The following is a 17,886-nucleotide window of genomic DNA, read 5'->3' as shown; positions in this document are numbered from 1 at the left end:
GTTGCTCAAAATTCCCACTGATTTGCATTCTACCCACTGACAGCGATGTCTTTCCTCTAATTTAGGTGAAGTCAGTACTGGACTGGAATGATGAGACTCAGGCCCCACACTCTGAGATAAGGTTACTGTCTGTCCGCTTTAGGCAATACCTAATACCTTGAGTTGAAATCAGGATTTAAAGATTGATAAACAATTGATGTCTAGGTGTTTGAGATTCACACTAGCCTGTGGATGTTTGTTTGTATATAAATTGTGATGCTACATCCTGTTCCAACATTCTCCAACAAACTCCGTGATTAGGTATGATTAGATTACTTACAGTGTGGAAACAGGCCCTTCGGCCCAACAAGTCCACACCGCCCCGCCAAAGCGCAACACACCCATACCCCTACATTTACCCCTTACCTAACACTACGGGCAATTTAGCATGGTCAATTCACCTAATCTGCACATCTTTGGACTGTGGGAGGAAACAAGAGCACCCGGGGGAAACCCACGCAGACACGGGGAGAACGTGCACACTCCACACAGTCAGTCGCCTGAGGCTGGAATTGAACCCGGGTCTCTGGCGCTGTGAGGCAGCAGTGCTAACCACTGTGCCACCGTGCCGCCCACAGCACTGAGTATGGAGTCACTAGCCATTTCAATTTGTTTTTATGTTACTTCTGAGATTCATAGTGTTATTTGTATTCTCTAGATTTTCATTGCTAATTCTATTCTACTATCAGCAACAGAAGTAATCATTGAGTAAATATTAGACTAATTCATTAAACAAACAATGACATAGGTGCAGTTTCTTCACACTACAGGTATATTTCTTTATATACATGGGATGATTTTCCCAAGGAGTGACAATCACAGTCAGATTACCAGTTTGTTCCATTAGATTTTTCTGTTAAAAAAGAGTTCCGCACTTCTTCAGGTAGGAGATTCTAATCATGGCTCTTACAGAAATGCACAGCTTAGCTGAACTCTAACTGCTCCATTTGTGGTGCAGGTGAAGTATAATGTAGATAAATGTGAGCAAAAACAGGTAGGCAGATTATTATCTGAATAGTGATAGATTGGGAAAGGGGGAGATGCAATTAAACCCAAGTGTCCATGCACACCAGTTTTGAAAGTAAGCCAATCAAAGATGCAAACAGTATGTTGACCTTCATTAGTGAGAAGATTTATGTACAGGAGCAGGAATGTCTTGCTGCAGTTGTACAGGGTCTGGCTGAGATTATACCTGGAGTATTATGTGCAGTTTTGGTCACCTTTTATTGGAGGAAGGATGTTTGGTCTATGGAGGGAGTGCAGCAAAGGTTTATCAGACTGATTCCTGGTAAGGCAGGACTCACTATGAACAGAGACTGGATCAGTTAGGACTGTACTCAGTGGAGGTTAGAAGAATGAGGGAGAAGGAAGGATCTCATAGAAACGTATAAAATTCTAACCGGATGAGATTGCATAAACACGATGTTCCTAATAACTGGGAACTCCAGAACCAAGGACACAGTCGAGGCCATTTAGGACTGAGATAAGGAGGAATTTTGTCACGCATAGAGTGGTGTGACAAGGTTGTCACTTTGAAAAAATCATTTTGTCCTGGGTGTTTTTTTTTGAAGAGGTTGTGAAGGCAGTTGTGCCGAAGTGTATAGGTTCAAGAGGCTTTATTTAAAACAGTTTAACAATGGAAGGAGATCACACAGTTTTCCCAGTTCTGGTTTTCTAGGTTTTTTTTAGCTGTAGCAGTCACAATATGTTTGAATCTAGATTGGTTGCAAGCTTCAATAAATGATTCCTAACTGACTTTCTAGTAAATCTCTTCAGTTGTTATTCCCTCCTGCCTGTAAGAATCTGTGTTTCAATTTACCTTTTTGGTAAGGGGTGTGTTTATCGGATGTTACTATATTGGAACAGTTAATCAATTAAGTTATGATATCTGTATTCAGTTAAGTTTTTCCAGTAGTTAATTTATAAATTCTGCCACCTTTTATTCATGTTTTAACTGTAGTCTTTAAATTGTGCTTTGCTTAAAGCCAAGTGGTTTGACCAGTTGCATCACAGCTGGAACATCCACTTCACATCTGCTTTTAAAATAAGAAAATGTTGGGCTCTAGGCTATCTTCTTGAAATATTTTGAGGAGGTTTGGTCTGGTCCATAAGTGGTGTGCCTGTGGAATTCTCTGCCACAGAAAGCAACTGAGACAAATGTTTTCAAGGAGGAGTTGAGTATAGTTTTGATGGCTGAAAGAACCAGGTTATGGGGAGAAAGCAGAAACAAGGTAATGAGTTGGATGATCAGGCAAATTGAATGATGGAGAAGGTTTGAAGGGCCAAATTATCTACTCCTCCTATTTTTGATGTTTCTAGTACAAATAAAAATTCAACTCTCCTCAACAACCTTAGGAATACTCAAATCTCAATTAATGATTACCCTGTCTCCACGTTGAAGTTCCTCCTTCAGTTGACATGGCTGTAATTGGTTTGTAGAGTTTTCTTACTGAATTCTAAGCACTTTCAGAGCAAACACATGGGAGCTGATGATCTGGAAAACAGCAATTTTCTGCCTTTAGGGTTTCCTTCTAAGCCACTTGGGTCTTTTTTTCTCCAGCCCTGACATTTTGGATACTAAAATAGCAGCACTGTCTTGCATTGACTGAATCTACACAGACTGCCTGGCCTGTTTGTATTCTCTTCAACTCTTTTTACTAATACATCACTAAATTATACATCGTTAAAAATATATGTATTAACATACCGGGACACCCTGGTACAACTCGCAGAACAAACCTAAAGTGAAACTAAAGCCACGTCACCCCTTCCTCAAAGGTAAACTTGTCATAGTCCTCCCAGGCTATTGGGCTGCCCTCTCAGAGGGAGGGCTGGTGTTGGCTTAACCAGAGAGTCGCCAAACCTCAGACAAAGGCAGAGGTTAAGAAAGTGAGCCCTTCCATGGTAACTTTTTAAATAGAATAGGATTTCAACCAATGTTGTTGGTATCACTCTGCATTGCAAACCAGCCGACTGAGCTAACCAAACTCTTCTCCTTAACACACACTATAGAAAAACAAATTAAACTTAAAGCTAGATGTAGTTTTGCCAATTTTAAAACCAAGATTTACAAATAATAGTAATGTGAGTCTTCATGCTTTTTTTAGTTTCCTGATTATTGAATGCATCTCAGTTTATTTTCATATTCTTCAAAAACATTAAGACAAATCCTGGAATTATAAATCAGCAACCTCTGCTGCATAGTGGCTGCAGCACAGTCAAAATACTCCATACTTAAATTGCTGGAGAAACTCAGCAGGTCTGGCAGCTTCTGTGGGGAGAAAGCACAACTAATGTTTTGAGTCCAGTTCTGTCCTACCTGCTGAATTTCTCTAGCAATTTATATTTTTATTTCAGATTTTCAGCACCCACAGTTCTTTGTTTAATGCTTAGTACTTAAATTGAGATATACCTGATGTGGGCATGGGTCTTCGGAGTATTCAAATACTGTTGGATTGCTGGTACATGATTTCAATAATGTTGTTTTCAATATGTAATTACCACTCTAAATGAATGAAAAAAATTAAACAAGCATACCTCAGGATCCATTAGTTTACTTTGAACTGGTTATGATTTAAAAAAAAATGCTCAATTTGTCTTTGGCATTGATTTTGTGCAATAGTCACAGCAAGACCATTTTTCTCTTCTCTCATCTCTGCAAGCAGGGTGATACCTCTGGCTTTGTAGATTTTCCTCTTCAACAGGCTGAGTTCTGCTGTCCAAAGAGCTGCATCTCTGTTAACTATTGAAAAGTTGAAGCATTGTCCCGTGTGTTACTTGGTTATGGTGATCTTGAATCACCTGCAAATTGATCAGATGAAAAACTTCCATTGATCCAAATTTGCTCCAGTGTTGGTTTTATATCCTCCACGTTTGGAAGCCCAGTCACTTTGTAGAAGCTTTGGATCCTTCTTTTCAAATGAGAAATGACAAATGGGTTGCTTCTGGCAAAGAATGCAGGAGTGGTCGATTTTAATGCATCTGTAAATAGACAGCTGATTTAATGTCATGAATCTCACTAGTAGTAGCTTGAAATGATTTGTGAGGACATTGATTATAGTGATATCTTTAATGGCAACAGAGCAAGCTAGATCCCAGCTTGAGGGTCTGGGTTGAGGAGGTGATGAATTTGGATGATTCCTCTCAGTGAATCATAAGTTATCCCGTCAGTTACATCTGAGATTTTGCGATTATAATTCAGGGCTGTAACAGATTGCTTTGTTTTGTGTTCTTTTGCCAAATCCTCTTGCTGATTAGTAAAGTGAGAGAAAGTGGTCTCAACCATGCTATCAAGCAGCACTTACATAGCACAAAACTGATCTCTGATACTTTGTGTTCCACAAGAGGTACTCGGCTCCTGACCTCATTACAGCCTTGGTTCAAACATGGACAAAAGAGCTGCATTCCAGAGGGGAGTTGAGAGTCACAGCCCTTGACATCAAGGCTGCTTTCAACCAAATATCCTGTCTTCACATTGAGAATAGCCTCCAATGTATTGTGCGGCACTACCACCAGGCATGCCTACAAATGAGGTGCCAACCTGGTGAAGCTACCAAACAGGACTAGTTGCTTGCCAAACAACATAAGCAGCAGGTGATAGATAGAGCTAAGCGATCCCACAGCGAATGGATCAGATCGAAGTTCTGCAGTCCTGCCATATCCAGACATGAATGTTGGTGGATAATTAAACAACTCACGGAAGGAAGAGGCTCCACAAATATCCCCATCCTCAATGATGGAAGAGTCCAGGATATAGTGCAAAACAAAAGGCTCAGCCAGAAGTACAGAGTGGATGATCCATCTCTCCTCCTCCAGTGGTCCCCAACATTATCGATACCAGTCTTCAGCCAATTTCGAGGAACAGTTGGAGACACTTGGATAATACAAAGGCTATGGGATCTGACAACATTTCGGCAATATTACTGAGGACTTGTGCTCCAGAACTTGCTACTCCCCTAGCCAAGCAGTTCCAGTACAGTTACAACACTGGCATCTCCCCAGCAATGTGGGGCAAACTGCCCAGGTATGTCCTGTACATAAAAACACAGGACAAATCCAACCAGGTCAATTACCGCCCCATCAGTCTGCTCTCGATCATCAGAAAGTGATGGAAGGTGTCATCAACAGTGCTGTCAAGCAGCACCTGCTCAGCAATAACTTGCTCAGCGATGCTCAGTTTGGCTTCTGCCAGGTTCATTCAGCATCTCTATCTCATTACAACCTTTGTCCAAACATTTGGCAAAGGAACTGAATTCCAGAAGTGAGGTGAGAGTTGCTCAGGGTAGTGTCCTCGGCCCAAACTCCTTCAGCTGCTTCTTCAAAAATCTTCCCTCCATCATAAGGTTGGAAGCAGCGATGTTCACTGATGATTGCATAATGCTCTGCACCATTGGTGACTCCTCAGATACTGAACCATGTTCAAATGCAGCAAGACCTGAGCAATATCCAGGTTGGAGCTGACAAGTGGCAAGTAACATTCTTGTCACACAAATGCCAGGCAATAACAGACACTCTAACCACCATCCCTTCACAGTCAATGGTGTTACCATCTCTGAATCCCCCACTATCAGCATCTTTGAGGTTCCCATTGACTAGGAACTAACATGACTCTCCACATAAGCACAGTGGGTACAGAGCAGGTCAGAGGCTAGGAATACTGCGGCAAGTAACTCCCCTTCCCAAAACCTGTCCACCATCTACAAGGCACCAGTCAGGAGTATGATGGAATACTCCCCACTTACCTGGATGGGTGCAGCTCCAATGACACAGGAAGCTTGACCCCATCCAGGACAAAACAGCTGACTTGATTGGCACCCAATCCACTAACATCCCCTTCCACTTACCACTGTTGTATTGATACCGAATGGCAGGATGCAGATTTAAAATAATTGAAAGGAGCAAAAGCATCAGAATAAGATTAGGAACTCATTGGAGAGTCTGGGCAGGTAGATTTATTCAAACATACAGAACAGAATTACACTATTAATTGGTAAGGAAAAATATGCAGGGTTACAGGAAGAAGGTGAGAGAATGGCACTGAGTGAGTTGCTCATTTGGAGAGCAGCTGTAAACACAAAGGCCAAATTGACTTGTTCTGTGAAACAGAGGAAGTAGAAAAGCCCTATATGCTAGTTGAGGACCAAAGTTCAGGCAGAAGTTTAGGATTACACTGCTGGAGTTTGAAGGACATGAGGGGCAAAATAATTTGCCTGTGTTTTTTAAAAAAGAGTCAATTAACCATAAACGATCTAAAGAACTGCAGAGGATTAATTTGTGCCCAGTGTGCAATCAACAGGATCAAATTTTTAATATGTATTGAGATCAGCTCATGCACATGCTGATGCGTCAAAGTGAAAATTACTTTTCTTCGCCAAATCAAGCATCCTGTGCCAAGTGGGCTGAAACCCAAAATCTGAAATCCGCTGGTTAAGCACAGTGCTGGCAAAGGTCTCTCCTGAAATGCATCAGTGCGGAAATGTTTTCAAAGTATTTTTGCTCTTATGAGATATGCTGGCAATTAAAAGCATGCCTGGAAGCACCAGCTAGCGTATCTGCATACTAATCACCTTCTATGAAGACGCAATTATAAGTGGAGGAGGCCACAGAACATTAGTGAAGATAACTGAGACAGAAGTAGCTGGTGGTGTAGCGATAGTATCACTGGACAAATAATCCAGAGAATCAGGGTAATTCTCTGGGCGTACAGATTTGAATCCTACCATGCCAGAAGCTGGGATATAAATTCAAAGATGACAAAGCTCCAAAAAGTGAGTCATTAATATTAATCATTGCCCCAAACACCCATCTAGTTCACTCATGTTGTTTCATGTATTGATTGAGATATGTCATTCTTAGGATGTTTGGGACAATCAGCAATGGTTTCATCATTGGGCCAGCTTTCTTTTCTAGATTTTTTAAAATTGAATTCAAATTTCATCATCTGTTATGGTGGGATTTGAACCTGTGTTCATAGATGATGTGCCTGGGTTAGAGGGTTTACTAGTCCAATAACATAACCACTATGCCACTGCCTCCATCTTCCTTGTCCTCATTCTGAATGCACTTCACACATTCGCTCATATCTCTGAATGCCCTTTTTAATACAGTCTCTTGAAACTGCCAAACTGAGTTCAGCTGGCAATGATGTTTCAGGTACTTTTGCACCTCAGGCAAATATTCACATTGAGCTTAGTTGTCAAAACAAACTATAACAGTGCCAGACAATGGAATCTCAACTGAAAGACCAGATCACTTTTATTTTCCCCCAAGTTATTGCAGATGGCTTGTCATGCAAAGAATCCAGAAGCAGGTGGCTTATCTTCCCTCATGTTAATGCTGATATTTATTTGGATCCAAGCTCTGGCACTGTGATACATGTTCTAGTCATGTCCACTAAAACCATCTGAGATGTCTTGGATAGATTCATTGCCACCAATCCTTCTTATTCGTATTAGAGTAAATTAACTGATGCCTGAGTGGGGAAGGATGCTCACATACAAGTCTTCAGCTTGGACTCTATATGTCAATGTCATAAACCTAGTCTATGTAATGTAATGAGCTATTAAATACCAAGTTACATGAGAGTCCTTTTGTAAGTCCTCAGGCTAGACTTAACAGTAAATGGACATCACTGTTAGCTACATTGATGTAACATTGAAATTGAACTGAAACAGAACACTAATTCACACTAACAGCAACAGCCTGTTATATTCTGAGACAAAATCTGAAACTGCTGGAGAAACACAGTGGGTCTGGCAGCATCTGTGGAGAGAACGCAGAGTTAATCTTTCAGGTCTAGTGACCCTTCTTCAGAACTTTGTGTCATTAGACCTGAGAGATTAATTGTGCTTTCTCTCCACAGATGCTGCCAGACCTGCTGAGTTTTTCCAGCAGTTTCTGATTTTGTTTCTGATTTCCAGCATCTGCAGTACTTTAGTTTTTAGTCTCTTAAGATATATTCTGGGCAGGACTTATGATGTCAGTTAACCCTTTCAAGTACAAACTGCTTTATATGACAATTCTCCTCAAACCATTCTTTGATATTGGATTCTTTCACCACTTTATCAAAAATAGTAAAGTACGTTATCACCAAGCCGTCTCCCCCCAGGTCTCTCAGTTTATGAATGGCTGATGACTTGTGTTGAAAGTCTGTTGCATGAGGAGGCAATATTCTGGTACGGTTCACTGTCACATTGGAACTTTGGATCCATGATTTCCTTTTGCAGAAAAGGTTTCTAACATTTTGATGTTGCTTTAGAATGTGGTTCTTTTCCTTTGAGGATCTTTTAGTTTTCTCAAATCACCTTCAAGAATTTGTCATGTTTCTGAGAAGAAAAGTAATTGCTTTCAGGTAGTAAAGAGAAAGAGTTGCCCGTGATCCTTTCATTCTCATATGCCTTTGGATATTATCATTTTTACTGGTTCAATTATAAACCATAAGGATGACTGTTGTTTTGGAACTACATCTACTAAACAACTGAATGAACTGTATTAAAAGCCTGCTTGTGGTCTGCTCCCAGTGGCTGTGGTGTTAGGACGTCTGATGATCAGTTTTACAAGTTTTGTTTCTGGTTGGAAGACGGTTGAGTAACTTCTCCCGACATGTAACATCAGTGTAATATTCTGATCTCCATCGTGAAGAGTTGTACTTGAGCATAATTAATATTGAATGGCATATATTTCCTCCTTTGATGCAGCATTCATTCTTCTGATACTTATTGTTAAGTAGAGTTAGATATTTGGCAGATGAAATGGTTAACATTCTTCAACATGCTGCAGAAGTTTAAGAAAGTATTTTCTGCTCAGAAATGAGAAGTGTTTGCTTTTGATGTTTCACATGACAATGGCCTTATGATCCAGACATAACAGACAAATTTAGTTTATGATCTGGCTAGGGACAGTATCTTTTGTTTTTTTTAAAACTAGATGAAGTGTGAGGTTCAGAAGTTGCAATAGAATAAAGACACAAGTTTCAAACTAACTCCAATAAACTTTACTATGCAATGTTAGAATAGTAATAAAATCCATTACATACAGGAATAATATTTGATAAACATGGGTAATAAACTAAACTGTGATTGAATACCCTACAGTGTACATTAAATAACAAGTGGATGCAAGACAGAATTCTCTCAAGTTTATGTCAAATGTTAATGTTGCTTGGTGAATCTCATTAAACTTCACAAGCAAACACAGTTCTTCTCTTTTGCTGATCTGGCCTTGAAACTTTCTCTCAAGAACCACTCTGTTATGGACTACCTGAATGATTGATTGTGCCTGCTCTGGTTACTTGCCTTCCTTTCCTAGATCTATGTTGCCCTGTGATCTGGAAACATTACTCCCTCACAGGCACATCAGCTTTTTACAAGCAGTGAGCTTCACCAATCCAGTACAACTCGTGGATTTTTCTGCCCTTAAACCTTACGCAGTTGCATCCAGTGAGCACTGCGTTAGGGTTTTTCAACACCCATTCTAAGCTCTAATGAACCCACTATTGCACAAAGGCTTACTTTTCAATACCCTCACAGCTCTCAGTACTTCCTCAACTCTGACTGCAACACCACCTGCCTACCAAATCCTGTAACTTGTTTGAGTTCTGCCACACTGAGACTTGTTCTTGACTTCTGACTGACTCTCCTACATTACCTGTGTAGTTTATCTGTATCCAACAGTACCACTCAAACAAAACCGTGCTAATATGCAATCTCGTCCCTGTTTCTGTCTCGCATTCTCACTGTTTTTTAATAACATTTTGAACTACTCTTCATTGACACTCAATTGGTCCTACAGTGACGTACAGAAGACCTTACAAAAAGCCCTTCCCCTTTTGGGCAGAATCAAATGTTGCCATATTGTAACATTTGGAACTATTTGTTTCATAAATGTTACCAGTCAAAAATTGCTGCTTTGCTCAGTATAAATGATAGATACACATGGAGAATTTCATTATAGTCTCAATTTTAAGACTACTTTCAGCATTATTTTGATTTTAAGTTGTGTTCTGCCTGTGCTATGTAATACCGTGTTAGATGGTTGTAGTGTAATTTTCTTCAATTAACGTTTTGTTTCCAAATCATACAGTAACCGAGGGTCAACTTGCTTACACAGAGTGGTTTGTGTTGGAATAAGCTTCCAGAGGAAACAGTTACAATGTTTAAAAGACATATGAATAACAAATGTTTAGGGGGATATGGTTAAAATCACACAACACCAGGTGATAGTCCAACAGGTTTATTTGGAAGTACTAGCTTTGGGAGCTCCACTCTTTCAAGTAGCAAGTGGGGCAGCATCATAAGACACAGAATTTGTAGCAAAAGGTCATGGTTCATGCAACTGATAAGATATATTGAACATATAGAAATATGGCCCAAGTGCAAGCAGGTGGGACTAGTTCAGTTTGGGATTATGGTCGGCATGGACTGGTTGGACTGAAGGGTGTATTTCCATGCTGTATGACTCGATAACACTTGTCCCAGCGTCAAATTTGAACTTAATAAGATGACCATGAACGTATTGATTCCGATGATACCCTTAGGAAGGTTTAATTTGATCATCTGAGATGGTATGCTGTCGTATAAGCTTATGCATTTCATTGAAGTTTTATTTATCGTCCTGCCTTTCTTCCAAACGTGTTCTTAAAAAGGTGTTAATCTTTTGTGCAAGTATACATTTATTTCTTCTGTAGTTCAAAGTAGTCTTTGATGTTTTGTACATTATCTGGAAATGACCCATTTCCTTACAAGTTTGCCGTGGCATATAGCTGGAATTGTTTCTGTTAGTTGTATTTTTTCATGCCATATCCAGAACAGAAACTTCTACCTTCAAAGAATTTGAAGATTTAAATTGGTTTATATTGTGTGAAATTTTGGTGCTATTGATAACTTTAAAAGTCTGAATCTTCTTGACCTAGGTTGACTTTCTGTTCCCATCATTCTCCAGTGGTTTTAGATTTCTGCTTTCACCACCAAATGTATAGTTATTGTAAATATGTCAGCCAGCTGGACATCATAGAATGAATTCCCTGATTGGGCCAGGTTAGCAGCCCCAATCAGAGAGCCCTGACTGTTATAAAAGGGTTGAGTATCAGGGATACTGATAACACTGTCTCATGCAGGCACCAGACTATAGTCAAGGACTGATTACTTATAAATAAAGGGCAACTTGGTGACAGAATACTGGCTTCTGTGGGGTTACGTCAATATGGACAGCTCTTTCCATCATGAGATCCTATTTTGTTTGTAACATCTCTGAAAGAAATAAACCAGTAATTCGTATAAAAATTCTGTCTCAAATTTAGTTTTTTTGTGCATCTCCATAATCTCTCAATTTTAAAAACTAATCTTCTATTGACCTACAAAAAAAATCTACTTTAAGATATGAGCTCACTGGCTTTTCTTTTCTGGTCCTGAAGTAATTCTATCTCATGAAATGTCATTTTTATAGTTCCCTGTCTAAGTATGTGTAATCATCTGCTTGAAGGTACAACAGCTTTTTCAATTTTCATTATATTGAATTGCTGTTATTTCTCTTATTTAAATGTTTGACTTGAAAGCTGTTTTAGGATTTATTTTATAGACATAGCTGGTTTTACTGTTCAGTGTTTTAACTGTTATAATTTTTGTATTGAGTATCTTTTCAGTTCTTTTAAAAACGTTGTAATCTTTTACATTACTGGATAATGAAGATGCATTGCTAATAAAGGTTTGCTGCTAAGAAACTTTATTGTTTTAATGGTGATTTTTTAAACTTCTGTCTTTGTTTTTTTCCTATCAGAGATTAACTGTAACTTCTGTTAATTAAAGTTGGAAAGGTTTTAAAAAAGTCTGTAAAGAATCTCTAATTTCTCCTGGAAAACCATCAAGTATTTAAAGATAATTTAAATACTTTACAAACAATAAATACTGTATTTTTCCAAGATGGAGTAAAAGTCTGTAAAATTATGCCATTTGCCCTTTTCCTTAGTGGTTTTGCACTGTTTTTAACAATATTGATTTCTCCGTTTTCTTCTCATGCTTTTCCATGAGAACCGTGCACTTTAAAACCTAACAAAATGGCATTGTGCTGTTTTTCTGTTTTTAAGACTGTTCTCCCTTGTAGAACAAAAATGTTTTTGATTCAAAAATGATTCTTTAATAAGAGTTTCTTATGCTTTTTGTTTTTCTCATTCTAATCAGTCAAATTTTCCCATGCTTTTAATTATGTTCCTCATGAATGAATGTTTACTACACATTTTTGTATTCACCAGCTTTTCCCAACAATTTTGATAAAGTATAATGCTTGTTTATTAAATATAGTGAGTTAAGCTTTCTTTAGTTTTCAGCCTCTTTTGTATCTTTGCGTTTAAGGAAAAATACTTATATTTAAGAATTTTTACATTTTCGTTGATGAATTTTATTTACTTCAATATTGACTACTTTATTCCAGATTTATGATTCATGATTTTCTCCTTTGTAGCTTTGCTAAGACTCTCCAGGGTCTACACAAGCTTATCCAGTAGTCCTAACAATTCCTGGCTTCTTCATGCTTCTATAAGGAAGCTTAATACTGAAATTTCCTAAGTAATTTTTTTTTAACAACTGGCTGCTGCATTCACAGAAACCGACTGGCTCTGTGCCCTTCAATGCTGCTGAATATTTAATGATGCACAGTTTTCTGCTTGGAATCCTGATCTTCCTTCATCTTGTTCTTGAATGGTCGTAGTTTTCATAGAGCTGAAAATTTCTTCAAAAGGTTATATCTAGCATATTATATAAGCCAGTGATGCCCCTCCATGATACATGTGATGAAAGCCATACTGCTATCACCATGGTATATTTTTGGAGACTGGCTCTCCCCAGTATGGTATCTGTTAGGGTCATGTTAATCAAAAGCATCTGAGATAACTTAGGTATACTCACTGCAGTAATTTTTATTTTAATTTGTATTAGTCTGTTACTAATAACGACTAGTAATATGATGTCCAAAAGAAATTTACAGTAGAACTCAGGCTCAGTCCTGATAAATGGACAAGGTTTATTACATCATATCTACTAGCCAGTTATATTACATCAGAGTTCCTTATTAAGACCTCAGGTTAGATTTAAGAGTGAATACACTGACTGTTGGTCAGAAACACAATAGGTACTGGAGTAGATTGCCATTCAATACGATCATAGTTGATACACGACTTAGTACTTTCTTCCTGCTTTCGCCCATACCCTTTGATCCCTTTAGTGCTAAGAACTTAGACTGAGCCCATAGACTTAACACTGAATTGGACCAAACTATAATACTGTTTAGCTCCTCCCAGCAGTAGATCTTTTATATATTGATGGGCGAAATTTAACTCCTGATGGCAGCTAACCCTTTCAGGTAATAACTACCTTGTACAACAAATATTGAAGATTAATTTTTCCTATTTTACAGCGCTGTACACATATCACTTCAGGTCATTATACTAGAGTTCTTAAGCACTCTAATGCCTTTAAATGCTTACACTATGCAAGTTAATTTAATAATCAGCTTAACTTTGCTATAGGATAGAGTCCTGCTATCAATTTCTCCCCTTCTCCCAATCTATACCTCTTACCCTCTCTCAATTTGGTTTTCCTAAGATTTCCAAAACCTGCCTGACACACTGAGACATGATATCAATTTTCCCTAGTCCTGTCAACATTGACCATCACAGGCTGGGCATGTGGCCTCTCAACCAAAACTTAAATCAATCATCTTCCAGCTATTTGGAGTTCTTTGAGAGGAAATTACAAATTTTCAGTCCCACCCCCTCCATGATGTTGATTTTCCCATTCTTTCCCATTCATCAAGAGTAAAGATGTTTTACTGCAATCACACGGGGCTTCTATGAGACTGTAACTGTTCCTCATAAAAGGAATAAGAGGGCTTACATTTTGAATAATTTTTGAAATGTAATGTGAAGGTAAGTGTTTTCACACAGTGCGTACTTAGGATATGTTGTGGAGATTGGTTCAATTGAACCAATCAGAAGGAAATTGTTTTTAATCCAAATGATCACCCAATGTGTGGGGATATGGCGGAGAAGTTAGGTAATGCTGTTCATTTGAAGAGCCAATGCAGACCTGATTGGACGAATGGCCTTCTGGCTGTAACACTTCTGTGATTCTGTGTCAGGTTAGTTTTGGTCTTTGTAAGAAAGTAAGTATGCACTTGCCTTTAGAGGGGGTGTTAAAACTGTTAAATAGATGCTATGGAGAGAGGGCTGCCCTGTGAGGGAAGATTCTGTAGAATAATTCCATATCTTCCACAATTTAGATGCATGATCTTGCAATGTACAACATGACTGTGTTGATTCAGGATCTGTATCTGTGACTAAAGAATCTACAGCAAATGATACTCAATCTCACAACAAAGAGATGGCCATTTAGAAGTTTAATTAAGAAGAATTTTATCGCACTTTTTTTGTGAATCTTAGTAAAAATTCCAGAGATCTGTATATGACCAATTATTGAGCATACTCAAAACTGTGATTGATATATTCTGGGAAACCATAGGAATGTATAATATAGGGACAAAGTACTGACGAGGCTGTAAATTAGCTGTGCTCACATTACACAGTGGAGCTCATGAGGGGCAATGTGAGCCGATTCACAATCCTATTTCTTCTCCTCTTGTATGCACCGACCACTGCCATTGTGTAGCCCATGCCATGATGATGCACTCTACACTTAGTCTTGCAGAGCTGTGTAAGATCATCTTCACGATCATCTGCAGTTTCATATCAGTGAAGATCAAAGTCTCTTCCACTAGCCACACCAAAGATAACAGGGTTAGATGCTATTAGCAACTGAGTGCCCTGGCTTAGCAGCACAGATTTCATGCCTTCCTGCATGCTTGACACTCGCTTCCGACTGGCAATGAAAACCTGTCCATAGCGTGAGACTATTGATGAATGAGGAATTGGGATTATACTTACTGTATTCTGGTGGTCTCTTTGCAACAGTCCTGACAGACAGATACTTTTTAAGTTTTCTGACTTCCTGTTCCTCATGCTGACCTGTTCATTGTGGAGTTGATGGCTAGTGTTGTTGCTTCATAATGCTGAGATTGTACAGTGTGCAGCAGACCAGTACGAATCCTGATCACCACATTCCTGACACCTCCAGGGTTGTTCAGGCAGTGGGAACATTGTTTTTTGCAGCATCCATTTTCTCTCTCATTTATTTTGTCAGCATGGTTTCCATGTATACGTGCTGTGTGTATGTGCATGAGTCACATCGAAAGTTAAAAAGCATCTAGTCTCTTGCCTTGCTTCTCGCTGGCAAGGGAGAATGAAATGTAATTAGCTCTCAAAGAAAAGTATATGTCAGTGACCTCCCTTAAGAACTAATGGATGGCCAACTGTAAAATACCACAACTATCACTGGCTGCAGGCTGGAAGGAGCCAGGCCGTAACCGTTCTTCAGCAAGTCACCTTGATCATCCCCAGTGTTGTATTTTCAGGCCGATGTGTTTTATCTTCAGGAGACCAAGCACTTCTGGTTCGTGAAAAGGGTAATTTGCGACCAGCAGTCTTTCTAGATATTTTGAAATCAGCTTGACTACACTTGCTGACCCCCATTTCCTGTAAGGATTCTATTCCCATTTCCCCAGTTTCTCCATCTCTGTCACATCTGTTCTGATGATGTCACTTGCCATTTGGGAGCTTCCTATGTGACCATTTTCCTCAACTGAGATTGTGTAACCACATTCCTTCTGTCTGTAGAAATGACCCTGACTTTCCAGTTGCTTGCTATTTCAATAAACCTGCTGTCAAGCTAAAATGTCTGTCTCAGGCTGGCTGTTCCAACCAGCACAATGCAGCAGCACGTCATTTTCCACTTAGGCACTTTATCCCCTGGAGGTCTCAATATTGAATGCCACAGCATCAAAGCTGGACTCCCATGACATCTGCCCTCCATTTTTATTACATTCTTCTCACCCCACCACCACCCTGTGTCTAGTTTGTGTTGTTAACTCTGCTCTCGCCTCACACACTTTAATTTACACCTATGTTACATCTCTCTTTGTTTCCCTCTCCCTAACTAGCAACCCATTGTCTTTTGCACTGGGGCTCCCCACCACCTATTCCCCTTGCCCGTCCTCTGTCTGTGTCAAGAATATTTTTTAAATGCCATTTTCCAACCTCTTTCATTTCTGAGGAGCCATAACGGACTTGAAACATTCACTTCATTTCTCTTTCCACTCTCTCCATCATTCTCTGTTTGTTTTGAAATGAGTCTGTTCAGATGTGAATTGACACACATCTGCAGTAGGTAGGAAATCAAACCAAGCCTTCTGGCTCAGAGGCAGGGAAACAACCACAAAATCTCTATCCTCTAGCCAGGTTTGTCGTGTCTATCTCCATTGGAGCCTCAAGACATCGTTTCGCTGAATGATTGTGCGATATCATCAGGTTGGGTGGAGTCAATGCAACTTCAACATTAACTCTTACAAGACCATCTGTTACATGAGAACAGATACACATTCCTTGCTCTGTTCTAAAGATATTTTAGTATTCTTTCATAAGATTTTAAGTGTTACTGGCAAGGTGACATTTGTTTTTCATCCCAAATTTCTCTTGAGACAGTGAGGTGTCATCTTGAACCACTGCTGTCCATGGTATTGGGGCTGTGGGTATATATACCAATGTGCTTTTCAGAAAGAAGTGTCAGGTATATGACCCAGCCACAGTAAAGGAACGACAATATAATTGCCTCAAGTTGGTGAGTGGCTTGGAGGGGAACTTGCAGGTAATGGTTCTCCTGTGTATTTGCTGCCCTTTGTCCTTCTAGGTAGTGGATGCCATGTGTTTTGGAAGGTGCAATTGATGGATTTTTTTTTGGGGGGGTGGTATTTGGTGCAGTTTATTTTGTAGTTGGTATATACTTCGACCACTGTGCATTGATGGAGGGGAATGGAGATGGGGGAATTGAATGTCTGATGTGGTAGCTAGGATGCTGACCATGTGGGATGTTTTGTCCTGGATGATGTTGAGCTGCACTAATGCTGTTGGAGTTGCACTCATCCACACGAGTGGAGAACATTCCATAACACTGCTGATTTGTGCTTTGCAGATGGTTAATGGGCCTTTGGGGTATCACAAGATGAGAAGGTAGCAAAGAGTACAATAGGTGAATGGGGGTGGGGATGGAGATGATCGGTCAGAGAGGAGTGTGGGGGAAGGTAGCAAAGAGTACAATAGGTGAATGGAGGTGGGGATGGAGATGATAGGTCAGAGGGGAGGTTGAAAAGGGAGATTGACAGGTAGGATAGGTCATGAGGACAGTGTTGCCTTGGATGGTAGTGAGGGAGGAGGTGTGGGCGCAGGTTTTGCAATTCCTGGCACCCTCCCCTGCCACCGCAGGAATTGCAAAACCTGTGCCCTCACCACCATCCAAGGCAGCACTGTCCTCATGACCTGTCCTACCTGCCAATCTCCCTTCCCACCTATTCACTCCACTCTCCTCTCTGACCGATCACCTCCATCCTCACCCCCATTCACCCATTGTACTCTTTGCTACCTTCTCCCAAGATCCCCCCCTCCCACCCCTCAATTTATCTCTCCACTGTGGGTGGCACAGTGGTTAGCACTGCTGCCTCACAGTGCCAGAGACCCGGGTTCAATTCCTGCCTCAGGCGACTGACTGTGTGGAGTTTGCACATTCTCCCCGTGTCTGCGTGGGTTTCCTCCGGGTGCTCCGGTTTCCTCCCACAGTCCAAAGGTGTGCAGATCAGGTGAATTGGCCATGCTAAATTGCCCGTAGTGTTAGGTAAGGGGTAGATGTAGGGGTATGGGTGGGTTGCGCTTCGGCGGGGCAGTGTGGACTTGTTGGGCCGAAGGGCCTGTTTCCA

General features: G+C 40.1%; 1 protein-coding gene across 3 annotated transcripts in view; it reads left to right on the top strand.

Annotated features, from left to right (window-relative positions):
• gabrg1 (gamma-aminobutyric acid type A receptor subunit gamma1) overlaps nucleotides 1–17,886 on the top strand; it is a 174,330-nt gene that overhangs the window by 49,733 nt on the left and 106,711 nt on the right. The gene's annotated exons all lie outside the window — the stretch shown is intronic.

Source organism: Chiloscyllium plagiosum, unplaced genomic scaffold (genome assembly GCF_037043375.1).
Source record: "Chiloscyllium plagiosum isolate Xiang-an unplaced genomic scaffold, Cpla_swu_hap1 HiC_scaffold_1, whole genome shotgun sequence".
NCBI lineage: Eukaryota > Metazoa > Chordata > Chondrichthyes > Orectolobiformes > Hemiscylliidae > Chiloscyllium > Chiloscyllium plagiosum.
Note: the sequence above shows the minus strand (reverse complement) of the source record. Positions and strands in the feature narration are given on the sequence as shown.